This window comes from Ambystoma mexicanum, chromosome 3p, assembly GCF_040938575.1.
Source record: "Ambystoma mexicanum isolate Mex_15411 chromosome 3p, UKY_AmexF1_1, whole genome shotgun sequence".
Taxonomy (NCBI): Eukaryota; Metazoa; Chordata; class Amphibia; order Caudata; family Ambystomatidae; genus Ambystoma; species Ambystoma mexicanum.
This window is the reverse complement of record NC_090925.1, coordinates 847,842,743-847,855,964: the sequence shown is the minus strand read 5'-3', so window position 1 is coordinate 847,855,964 and position 13,222 is coordinate 847,842,743. Positions and strand designations below refer to the sequence as shown.

At 48.1% G+C, this 13,222-nt stretch overlaps 1 non-coding gene and 1 pseudogene across 1 annotated transcript; both read left to right on the top strand.

The window, feature by feature from the left end:
• LOC138579625 (zymogen granule membrane protein 16-like) overlaps positions 1 to 13,222 on the top strand; it is a 94,850-nt pseudogene that overhangs the window by 60,879 nt on the left and 20,749 nt on the right.
• Positions 8,233 to 8,393, top strand: LOC138581531 (U1 spliceosomal RNA). Its single transcript, XR_011304604.1, has one exon. It is a non-coding gene; the product is annotated as a U1 spliceosomal RNA (small nuclear RNA).

Here is a 13,222-nt window from a genome sequence, read left to right as displayed (position 1 = left end):
GATCCACCTCACGAAGCTCGCTCCAAAGCCGAATTCCTTTAGTGCTTCAATCAACCACTCCCAAAAGATGGAATCAAAAGCCTTTATGGCGTCCAGAGAGAGTATAGCGAGGTCTTCATCTCGGTCGTGGGTCTCCGCCATGATATGTTGGAGCCTCCTCAGGTTCGCAGTGGTGTTGCGACCTGGCACAAAACCATTCTGGTCTTCATGGATCAAGGTTCCAATCACCCTTGCCAGCCTCTTAGCTAAAATTGTGGTCAGAATTTTGCAGTCGTAGTTCAGCATGGCAATCGGGCGATATGACTCGCAGTTGTTGGCGGGTTTGTTAGGTTTAAGTATAGGGATAATAATTGTCTCTTTCATGGAGTCAGGTAAGGTCCCAGTTTCAAATGCCTCCATATAGACCCTGTGGAGTGTCGGGGCAAGGGTCGCGGCGTAGGCTTTGTAGAATTCGGGCAGGAGTCCATCGCTCCCAGGGGTTTTACAAGTGGTCAGCGACTGAATCGCATATGTCACGTCCTCAGCGGTGATCTCTGCATCCAATGACTCTCTCTGGGCCTCCGTCAGACTTGGGAGCTCAATCTCGGCCAGTGTGGTCCTGATGTCGTCCACTGGTATTTTGGCGTCATGGGCGTACAACCTGGAGTAGAAGGCCGCAAAAGCTTGGTTGATATCTCGTTGCGTCCGATGAGTCGTCCCCCTTTCATCCGTTATTTCGGTTGGGAGGTGTCTTGGAAACTCGCGCCCACACAGCCAGGCAAGCATTCTACCAGGCTTATCCGCTTCTTTGTGAGTTCTGGCTATGTAGGTCGCGTAGTCGAATTTGGACAGTCTGTTCCATGCCGATAGGCACTCCTCCCGGATGTCCTTCAGCTCTGTTTCGGCATCGGGTGCATTATTGAGTTCGGATTCAAGGTGGGTGATCCTGTCTTCCAATTTCTCCAGTTTCAGTTTCAGTTGCTTGCGAATACCTCCGGCACCTGATATAACTTCGCCTCTTGTGACAACCTTCATGGCCTCCCAAAGTGTGCTCCAGCGCGACACTGAACCTGTATTAATGTCGAGATAATCTTCAAGTTTGGTACCCAGTTCTTCCCTGAATGCGTGGTCCGTGAGTGCTGCGGGTGGCATTCTCCATAGCGGGATTGGTGGCCTGGGTCCTCTAGGGGTCCATTGCATGATCAGCGGTGAGTGATCAGATATGGTTCTACCTAGGTAAAGTGTGTCGTCCACCTGCTGAGCCAGCGCACGATCAATGAACAGATAGTCTATCCTCGTGTGGACCTTGTGGGGGGCCGAGTAATAGGAGTAGCTCCTCTCAATGCGATGTTGTTCCCTCCAAATATCCACCAGGTCGAGCTGTTCTATTGCCGTGTTCAGCGCGTTAGACGCGAGGTTGTTCGGGGAACGGGGGGGGTCCGACCTGTCCAGAGCGCCGTTCCTGACCGAATTGAAGTCGCCACCCCATATGAAAGCGCTCTCTCTCCTGGGAATGATTTTGGCAGTGAGCATTGCGAGGTGTGAGGGTATTCCTTGTTGCGGGAAATATGAGTTCACCAGGCACACCGGTATGGAATCGATGGTGCCCCATATTATTAGATATCTGCCCTCCTTATCGGCTTCGTGGCCCAACAGGTGGAAGGGGACAGTTGGGCTCACCCACGTGAACACTCCTCTGGCGAATTTGGAATAAGGCGCCCCTTTCCCAGTACCTCCCCACTTATCGGAGAGTTTGGCCGTTGCTTCGTCCGTGAGGTGGGTTTCTTGGAGCATTGCTATTGATATCTTTTTCCTACGCAGATAGGAGTGGATCCGATTCCTCCTCATGTACGTGCCCATGCCCCTCACATTCCACGTCATCACCTTGATTTGGGACGCCATGGAGTTATCGTTTCAGCCTCGTCTTCCACGCCTCCCCCGCCTCCGGGCGGTACATTATCCCCCTCAGGGTCTGGCGACGTCCCGTCCGCCGCCCCCAAGAGCCTCCGGTCCCATTTTTCTGCTTCATTAGTGGTCTGAGGGCTGTGGTATGAACAAAAACAAATAACAAAACTAAAACTGGTGCGCCCAGCAACGACAAAGTCTTGCGGGTGCTCAGGCGCTCTCGTACCGTCTGGACCCATCCGGGTATCGGGCACGAGGAAGGTCGGGCAGGCAACTGGCCCGACCTGTTCTGTTCGTGGGGGGTGGGGCCCTGTGCCTGGCGGGGGCCGAGCGAGGGCCGTTTCATCTTTGCAAACTGTTGAGTGATGTTACCTTCTTCTTAGGTCGAGTGCCCAACGTCCGAGTTGAGTATATGACATCTTCGCATCGGGCGAGGGGGTTCATCAATTCGCGGAAAGTTGAGAGTCATTGTCCGCTGCCAGATTGTTGTCCTCTAGCCACATGGTCGCCGCTGCCGGGGATTCCAAGAAGATCGCCCTGCCCTTGTGGATCACTTTTAGTCTGGAGGGGTAGAGCAACATATATTTTAGGTCTAGTTGTCTGAGCCGAGCCTTGATCGGCACGAATGAATTCCTCTCCCGTTGAACTTTCGGGGTGTAATCAGGGTAGATCGTGATCTTAGAGTCGTTGCGTTCGATAGGGCCCTCCTCTCTGGAGTGTCGGAGGATAATCTCCCTATCTCGGAAGTTCAGAACTTTAGCAATTATAGGGCGAGGGCGCGAGCCCGGCGGGGGTTTCTTCTGCAGCGATCTGTGCGCCCTTTCGATCGAGAATCCCTGCGTCAGCTTTCCTGCGCCCACCTCCTGTTGTATCAGGGATTCCACATAGGCCGTCGGATCCGGGCCCTCGCTTCCCTCCGGTACCCCCAGTATTCGGATGTTGGCGCGTCTGGCTCGGCCCTCGGCCTCTTCGGCCCTGGCTTCAAGTGTGAGTACCTTCCGTTCTAGGTCCGTCACCTTGGCCTTCAGCTCCGTTGTGTCTCCCGACGTCTCTTTAATGGTGGATTCGGCGGAGGTCACCCTTTCCGTCAAGTTGCGGGCGTCCTGGCGCACAAGCTGCAGCTCAGATTTCAACTCCCCAATTCTCATGTCTATGAACGCACGCAGTGATTCAATCGCCTCCAGTACTTGTGCTTGGTTTTCTGGGGAACCAGTTGGTTGCGCTCGGGGGGATTCAGGAGTGGAAGCGCTTGGCTGCAGGGGAGTCTTCGCTTTAGCGGACACGTAGGAGTCCATGGTGCTTGCCTTTGTCTTGTTCCTGGACGCCATTTTGGCGCCACTCGATCGTGTGGAGACAGGCGCCGGGGTTATTTGTCGGAAGCAGGGTGGTCCAGGCTCAAGTTTTCAAGAGGGTGTACAGTGGGATATTTATCAGGTCGTTCACGCTCATGCCCGGCGCTCTCCCCACCGCCACCGTCGTCTGTTGTCGATGGCCGGTGGTGTGGGTCTGAGCCCCGGTTTGGTTTCCCCGGCCAGGGGGTCTGGTTAGTTCAGCTCAGCAGGGCCGGATAGAGGTAGAGGCTCCTCACCCCCGATGCAGTCGCAGCAGAGGTTGATAGGTCGGTTTGGCTGCAAGTTCTCCTGCGACATTAGTTTCGTAAGATGGCCGCCATCTTGGGTCCCGCCAAGGGGGGGGGGACCGTTATCGGAACGAATCCTTGGGCTCGGGGGCCCGGATCCAGGGGAAGACCCCTGCAGCGTGTCCGGGATCGGTTCCACTCTTCTCGGAGCCGATTCTTTCTATCTCAGGTGCGATTTTAAGTAGGCAAAAGGATCTGGAAACGGCGCCTCGGCCGGAGCACGGCGACTCAGCTTCCACTCGCCATGAGCTCCAGGCCACGCCCCCCCACTTATATGTTACTCATAGGGCATATATGACCCCTAGCAAAATCGCCAGGTTTGGATGTTCAGTGATACAGAAATGCCCAAGGTGCGGGGAGGTGGAAGCTGGGATGATACATATGTTTTGAGCTTGCCCGGAGGTGGGTAGATTCTGGACAGAGGTTAAGCTATGCCTAGCCGAAAAGGGGATTACACTGGAGGTGAAGTCAGTTTGGGCATGCATGCTGGGGGGTTTTGCCAGACCATGCAACCTGAAGCACATTAGTAAGATGAAAGACCTGGCCTACATCCTGGCCAAACGGAGAATCGCAATGGGCTGGAAGGCAGCCCAACGACCCATAATAGAGATGTGGTGGGCTGACCACCTGAAGTGGGCAGATGCAGAAACGGCAGCTTGGTATGAAGAAATCAGTAGAGGAGGGGATGAGGAACCGGGACCCCTGATAGCGTCGAGGCAACTGGTGGCCACGATGATGGAACCCTCCCATGCCGAACTTAGTGAAGACGATATGAGAGGGACTGATGAGGAAGACAAGCTCGGAGATACGTAAGCTGGTGGCATTGAAGCAGGGGCTCGAGTTAAGGGGGCGGGAGGGGGGAAGACTGTGACGCATAACATGTGAACATAATGATGTAAAGCTCATATGCGAATGTCCTCAAAGTTTGTGATGTTTGGAGTGTTGTTAATAAAAATAATAAAAATAGTTTTTAAAAAAAAGGAATATTTGAAAACAAAGGGTGAGTGAAAAAAGGGTAGGAGGACAAAAGTGAGGGAGGAAAAAAGGAAAACAGTAAGAGAACAAAACAAGGAATATAGGAAATAAAGGAAGAGAGGAAAGAAGGGAGGATAGAATGGAGCTTGAAAGTGAAGATAGGAGTTAAATAAGTCTGGGATGATGGCAGAATAGGGAGAAGAATACGTAGAGAGCAATGTGGCAGAGGAGAAGGGGGAATGAGCGACAATGCTTGGACCTGTGAAGGGAGGGTGTAGAGGAAGGTGTTTACAAATATGAGAGGTAGGGAAAAGGTGAGAGAGGGCATGAGGGTTCAAATGAAGGAAGCAGAAATCAAAGAAAGGGATAGATGGACAGGGCCGTTTTAAGCACTTTTGGGCCCTGGGTAAGGACATCTTTGGGGCCCCACTCCACTAAACCAAAGGAATTAAGGGATAAAGAATGCTGGTCGCGCCCCCCCCACCCCATACCCATCGCGTTCACAACCTATCGGTTGATATGCTGTCTCGCAGCATAATAAGCACATTTACTCCCTTTAAGTCCCCTTGCCCTCTTCCTTCTTGCTCTTATCAGAATGATAAACAAGTAGCATTTGAAGGCCAACATTAGCAGTATACAAAGGGGTGGTTACTGTTCTAGTAAATACAGGATACTTTTTTTATCAATAACATCCAGGAAAGTAGATGTAGTACTAATGCAGAACCGTATGTAAAAGGTACATGTAACCCATAATAGACAGAGAACTCAGATTAGCTGCCTCACAGAATGCAAAAGTGCTCATGCATGGATAGAGACCACCAATTGGAATGGAGCAGAACGCTACACATACCGTAGCATGGATAGTGGAGGCAGATTAGAAGCTACCAGGAAGGTGTCTTTATCCAGACAGACTGAGATTAGAAGTGGGATATGGTTTTCAAATAGTGTTGCCATTAGATATCAAAGGAACAAATGCCTGTGGTGTGCGATATAAATATGCTCACTATTAACACAGTGAAACCATAAAAAAGGCTTTTATGAAGATCCATGAGAAGGAAATCACTCAGAAGGGCTGACAATTTTGAAAGGTTTAGAGACAGGCAATATTGAGAGGTTCGGCAATACAAGATTAAATGAAATGCTCAGGATCACACATTGGTTAAGGGGTGAAGGGGTGAAGCTGGGATTTGTGCTGACTCTGCAATTTCTGCATTTGAACACTTTATTTTCCAGTTCTTACCATGTATTAAAACAATCTCATTTTATAAAAAGAACGTACTTGGAAAGTACACAAATCACATAACCAAACATGACAATTTGTAAACAAAATATTATAAAAGGGTGTTATGCAAAATGGGAATGATTCTAGCTTCATTCTTTCCATCATCAAGGGAAGTATATCGGAACCAGCATACCAATTGATGTGATTTAACTAATTTAATGTGGGTTTGTCTTTTGTATTTTAAAGCTTTAAATACTTCCAAAACAATGGCTTGTGACATTTTTATTTATAAACGTGCATCAAAACCTTTGACTTTATCCAAAAAGCAAACCTTTGTTTTACCTGAGGCCTGCAACATATGGTCCGCTCTCTTCTGTCTACCAACCCTTCCACCCAAATGGCCTACATAAGAAGAAAGATCAGGTAATGGGCTAAACCAAGGTTGTCCAACATACGGCCGGCGGGCCACAATGCGGCCCGCCAAGCCATTTTATGTGGCCCGCGAGGCCGTATGTTGGACAACTCTTGAGGTTTTTTTTTTTTAAATGTGCCTGTGCGCAAAACTGTAACTTCCTCTGGTGACCCCATGGGGTCAACAGAGGTAGTTACAGTCCTCAGCCACGAAGCATTAATTTATTTATTTACGCAATGTTTGTCGGATATCCGACAAACATTGCAGAAATAAATTAATTTGTCAAGAAGATCTTGGGACTTGATGATGGAGGAAGGAGAGACTAATTTGTATCACGGCATAGTGAGGATTACCTCGGGAATACCATTCATTTTCAGTGAGCGTGGGTCCATACAATTGCTCACTACTCCCACAAACTATGAACAATGGGATTAATATAGTAGCAATTACTTTGCATTTAAATATCCCATTTCAGGCAAGTAGGACCCACCATGCAAGAGAGGAACGGGCTCCGGCCCAGACATGCCCGTTCGCCTCTTGCATGGTGCTCCGAGGGGCAAAAGGCGAGCCTAGATGAAGGGAGGAGGTGGTGAGGTGAGGAGAAGAGAGTGCTGGCCCGGGCGAAGGAATATGTGGACAGGTGCTGTGCAGGAGTTCCTCTCGGCGTGGGCAGCACAGTGGATTCCTGAACCCCTGATTAGCCGTGGGCCGCTGCTCAGAGGGCCATTGTGCGGAGTTACTTTCAAGGTTTGTCATCTCAGGACATATGTTTAGCCGGGGTTGCGGCGACACAGCCTGTCTGCCCCAAAAATCATTCTTTTGAATTGCGAATGTCACCGAAGATTAACCTTTATCAGCTGAGAAACTTAACCTTTGCTGTGCTTTTTTTCCTCGTCTCGAGACAAAGAACATCAGGAGCTCAGTTACGTTTACCTCTAAGCACAGTGCGGATTGATGAAAATGTCCATTCATTATACCAAGTACATTGGACATTATAGATGTGGCCAGTGGGGTATCAAAGCATGGAGAATACCACATTTACAGCACAATATGTTACCCTAGTAGTGCCCCAATAACACACTGCAACCTGCAATTGGGCCTCAGTGGACCACCTGCCAAGGTTTCTGGAAGTTGCTTATGATCTTGATCTGTGATCTATGATATGATCTGATATGATAGGTTATTTATAACGCGCTTAATACCCATGCAGCAGTGATCCCAATCATAAAAGTGAAACAGGCAAGCCCAACAGGTATAACTTATTTTCACTCTTTTGGTAGGGCAGTCTGAGGGCAGCCTATACCCTTCAGGAGAGGTGTGAGTTGATACAGTTGCAACACAAAAAACCAATAGTACTATGTTCCCAAAATATCTTAGTTCTTGTCTTTTGGATCTCAGCAGAGCCAGGCTTTTCAGCATCAGACCAGAAGCATGGGTGCCTTTGCACTGGGCTGGGGTCAAGTCGGAGAGCAGCAGCAATGGGCCCCAATGATGCAGTTCTGTTTGGCAGTGGTGCTGATTTGCGGGTAGAAAACGCTGGGAACAGTAGGCTGTGCCAAGTGGATGGCACTGGAAGACTCGGTGACCTCTGGGCCCGGACAAGGGAATACTTGCCTTTGGCGCTGTGCAGGCTCGGCTGACACAGCACGGCATATGGTTACAGCAAAGATGTCAAAGCTTCAGCATTGTCATTGAGCAGAACTCTGAGATTCAGGGGTGGTGGAGCGTCGAGGTCCAGGATGTTTATGATGGTGTCAATGGGACCAGCGCTGAGCAGCTGTGCTCAGGAGGGCCATGGGCCCGTGTGGGGCCGACAGGCCAGTGGGCAGACTGCAACAGGCCTGCTCGAGCCATCCTGCTATTTATACAAATCTCGGGCCGAGCAGGGCCTGATGGGAGAAAGGAACTGCGCTACAATCTGCTCTTCTGCTGGGCTCTGCCTGCTAGAGCTTCCCCGTACACGCGGGACAGGCAGCTCTGCAGATGCTCAGAGCTTCCGGGGGATTTGGGGGTTGGGGCTGGGTCAGGGCCTGCCTTCTCACCCTCGCTTAGCGGGGCTTTCCAGAACTGACCCAACCCCTGCCCTCTTGCATGCAACTCATACTTAGCTGGCATGGGAGAATCTGATCTCAAGGGTAGATCTCCCAGGGTGAGGCTTACCCATTGCACATCGGATTTGCTGACCCCTGTATGTTCCCAAATGCGGGATACACGACTGCATTATTTCTGGTAGTGGGGGACTGCGTTCGCGCTCTCCCCCTGATTTATTGGTGAAAGAAAAGGTAAAGTGTGCACTAGGCCTGCTAGGTTGCATACTTTAAGATTGTGCTCACATTGCGTTTCTTCAATTAGGTTCACCTTTGGATGATCGCTTTTCCACATTTTATCTGTTGAATTGAAATATGCTTCTTTCATCAACACATAAGTAATGTGTATCACAGAGATAAGCTGCCATATGTATTGGGCACACTGCACATGCTCAGGCAGCATCAATCATGCTTTTTACACGACAATGCTGGCCTAAATTGGGAGCAGCCAGCATAGACATGTTGCTACAGGGGCATATTTTGGGTACAACCAGCATGACAATGTGTTACATCAGTGACAGTGCTGTCTTAAACTGTGGACACATTGATCATTAAAATGTGTTGTGTTGTAAAATGTTCTTTTCTGCTGTTGGTGACATGGAATTTTCATGTTCCCTTTAGAACTGATTGTAAACTTATGGCTTTTTGGTCACCTTTTCTGCTGTAAAATGCACCATTTCAACCCCATATTTGAAAATAAATTCTTGGGGGGGAACCCCCAAACCCTCCCTAGAACCTTGTAGCTCCCTCGCTACGCTCGGTCGCCCCCACTATTTCAGAAAAATATTAACACATAGACACTGAAAGAAATCACAAGCAACTAACCTTTGATCACTGCCCATGACGCCAAAAGCTATCTTTGGGACTGCATGGCTATCACTGCCTGTGATGCTATTGTGGCAAAGGTCACACAATATCGCTTTTTAATATACTGCTTTGGGTGAGGTTGTTGACTTTTGGCTCGCCAGCCCACTGGGTGACAAAAAGTTAATGCTTCGGCCCCACATTCAAAAAGGTTGGACAAGCCTGGGCTAAACGATACCAGCATGCGAGAAGGCAAACCTCACAGAAAACAGCACAGTAATGTAAGATATATTAGATGATTTGACCAGGATCACTGTATAGTCTGCTGGCAAATCCAGGATACAAACATGAACGATGTTGTTCCATAGTCCTGATTTTGGATACATATTCACCTCTTGGCCTAACAGTTTATGCCATCATTGGAGACGATTGCCTAGGTTTTACAACACCCCATCTGAACAAACACATTTCTAGACGGATATGCTAGTTTTTATAGCAACCCCTACCTGGTACAGGTACATCGCTGATAATAGCAGATGTTGTTCTGCAAAACCAAGTACATATGCAGGCAGGTTTATGAACTTCACACCGAGATATGATATGATATGATTTTTTACTCATACACACGTGTTTCAGAGCGTGAAGCAAAGGCTCAGCCAGCCTTGCTGGAATGTGATATTCTAATTTTGCATATGAACACATGTCTCTGCAATGGGTGCTTCACACACTGAGCTAATTTCTGAACCATTGAGGCACTCAATTTTTCAATATGCATTTCACCATTGCCTATTGCACATGATCAACATAATTCCCACAGGAAGGAAATAATGCTGCAGAGTTGTGCCATAAGGAACACACAAACTATGTATACCACAGTGAACACAGAAAGCAATACATGATGAATTGATCAAGCCAGAATTCACTTGCCAAAACAGAAAGGCAGGGTTCAGAGCCTCAGCCGCACCCCATAAAATATCCTGACGTGTGCTATTTAAGACTGCTGAACAATGGCATCTTACTTCTTCAGATCAGCTAGCCTTGTGAATGGAAGGAAAAAGGAAGGGAAGGTGGGAAGTGGTAGTAGGCATGGAGCAGAAAAGGAAGGCCTGAGGGATGGAGAAAAAGTCAAGAATGGCTGAAGGCAAAACGGCCAGGGAGGGAGATAGGGCAGGGGGAGGGGGAAGGAAAAGGAAAGAGGGAAAAGTAGTAGAGGAAGAAAACGTAAGGAGGCAAGGATGTGAGTAAGCATACAGGGAACGATGCAAGGAAGGAAAAAAAACGGAAGGGATAAATGACAAAGAGAAAAAGGAGTGCAGGAAAAAAAGATGCGAAGGAAGAGATGTGTGAGAAACTGGTGAAGTAAAGCTCTGGACAAGTGACAAATGGCTGGAAGTCTCCAGTGTGCAAGTGGAGGGCTGCAGAAAGGCCAGGTGCTGGGGCACTGTAAGAGGAGGAAGAGGGCTCAATGCCAGGCACAGAGCAAAGAAGAAAAGGGTAGCTACTCGTAGCCCAGATGCCTGTGGGTTAGGTGTGCTGGCAAAATAAATAAGTAAATACTCCCCCAGCAGCAAATATTCAAGAGATATGAGCTGGTGTTGCAGACCTTTGATTGCAGGAATGAAATATTAATTCATTCTAGCTGACACCATTTTTGTTATTTAGTATTTACAGGTATTTACAAAAAAGAAGTCATCCAGAATCACAACAAATTAGTGACCAAATGTCTACACGATTACATACTACAATACACTCAAGGTAAGAAAAAATACAGATCACAAGTCCAGTTTGACGAATCTATTCGAACATCCTTTCATAAAGGTGAAACTGACACTTCCCATTTAAGAAAACTTTGTCATTTTCTGTCGCAGTTCTGTGAACAGTGGGGTCCTCGTGGGCACTTGCTTTAGAGGTGAGGGGGTGATAATAGTTTTGAAAGTGGATTGCATTAGTGGTGATGCCAGGGAGGGAGCTGAGGAATTATCACCTCCAGCCTTCACCATCCCCCTGTGACGCCCCCAAAGTAGTGAAATAGTAGAGACTGGTGCCCAACAAGGCCTATCCCCAATCCAGACTCGGATTGGCCTATAGGGCAATGCCCGAACCAAAAACCGAAAATGCTAGTGTGGGCCAGTTTTTTTGGTCAAATTGGGCCACATTTTGTGGGCCAGTTTGATAAATTACTTCAACATGCGGCTAGTAGTTTTGACCAGTGTTACTGAATAAATATTCTTTAAAATGCACAATATGCACCCCATTTTATCAAATACCTCCCTCTTGGGTACTACTCAAACAGTCTGCAGTCAACAGTTGTTCTCAGGCCACAGAATCACCTGGGTTCTGGCTCTGCTGTACAGCCGTGCCCCAGGAGGGCTGCTGGGGCTTGCCTGGTCAGGTGGTAACTTCTGGCATCTGAGGGGTTGGCAGCGCTCATTCTGACCCACCTGAAAGAGGCACCGTGCCAATCTCTTATCTGTAGGATATCGTGTGCTGCATAGTTGGCCTGGTGGTGGGTTAGCCCGGCCCGCCTGCTAATAAATGCCATGTTTTAAATCTCTTTATAGTATTTGCTCACCAGATGGAGTTCCCATCTTTAGGGCGGGAGGATCCCGCCGAGCTGCGAATAAAGGAGGCTGTCCCTCAGTATAGGCTGCATACCGCCACCAGCGAGAGAGCTCAGTGTACATCGCCTCAAAAACGTCTTGACGCAAACCCAAACGGAAGTCTTTCCCGACAAGCCTTTCGGCTTCTTCGCGCTTCCTAGTTTCCCATTTATTCCAACCTTCAGGGATAGCATGCATGAGTTTAGTGATGGTTGTACGGCCTGCGAATGTCTATCATGTGTGTACCTATGCATGTTTCTTGGTGGCTGTGTCTTCGTGTGCTGCTCTATCATGGCTGACTGTTTGCACTGTTCTGCGCAGCTGCTGTGCAACTGCCTTTGGCCTATCTCTTTGCGGTTTCGTAAAGCGGCACTGTGATTTTCTGTAGCTCCCCCTACCAGACGCACCTAACTCTGCCTCCCCCTCTTCTCTGCTGCAGGATGGTGAATCTCACGTTACTGGCGCTGCTCTGCGCCTGTGTCTGCGTCAATGCAGGTAGGATCCTTTATGCGGAATTCATAACACGAGGAATTTATAACTTGTTGAATGAAGTGGAATTTAGTTGCTAAAAATCATTTTTAGCACATTTATAACATGCACAATTATGGGGAATGAAAGCGTGTCAAATGTTGCACAATTCATATAGTGCAGCATGAGAGGGAATTCATACCAACCTTAAGCCTGATCTTTAAATCTACATCCGAGAAGAATGGAGAGTTTAGCACAACCAGAATAGCATAACAGAATCATGGGGTAACCCTAATTTACAGAATGAGGGGAACATGCGCTACCACAATGAAGGGAATTCATGGTCTGGGAGCTATCAGGAATTCCCAATTGGTAATATCCTCTGGCAGGACTAGCTATGTTCCCTGGCACTGATGGGTACATACTGTAACACTGTTCTTCTAAATCGTCTGGCACAATGTCCTAAATCCCCGGATAAAGATGGCACACTTATTGTATGGGCTGGTATCCTCTGTCATTGGTGGATTATTTCTACTGGTTTTGATAGGTGATATTCTCTGGCACAGATCATCTTTTTCTCCTGACACAACAAATGGGAAATATTCTCTGGCACTATACTGCACTATGTTGAATTGTAAGGAAGTGCTTTATTTTCTCGCCCCCATGGAGTGTATCGTTTGGCAATAATGGGCTATATCCTCTGGCACTCATGAGTATTATCTTCCAAAATGTATAGCTAAAATCCTCTTGGTCTCCATTTAGTCAATCAAGGTCAGTCAAAATAGCCTATCACCAAATGGTCTGGCATTAATGGGTATATATTCCGGTACTAATGGGATATACCCTCCAGCAGTGATGTGGGGTATCGTCTAACACGGGTGGTCTACCTCTTATCGCACAAATATATGATATCCTCTTGCTGATGGGTATTATTCTTTGACACTGGTTTGCTTTGTTCACAGAAATTGATGTGGCATTTCCTCAGGCACTTATAGTCTCCTGCACTTAGGAGTCTGTCACTAGAGTGCTAAATCCATTGGCCCCTCTGGTTTGTCCCTGTGCGCTTATTTACTATATCCATTGGCACTGATAGCGCATCAGTGACAGGTTTACCCATGTCCTCTGGTAAAA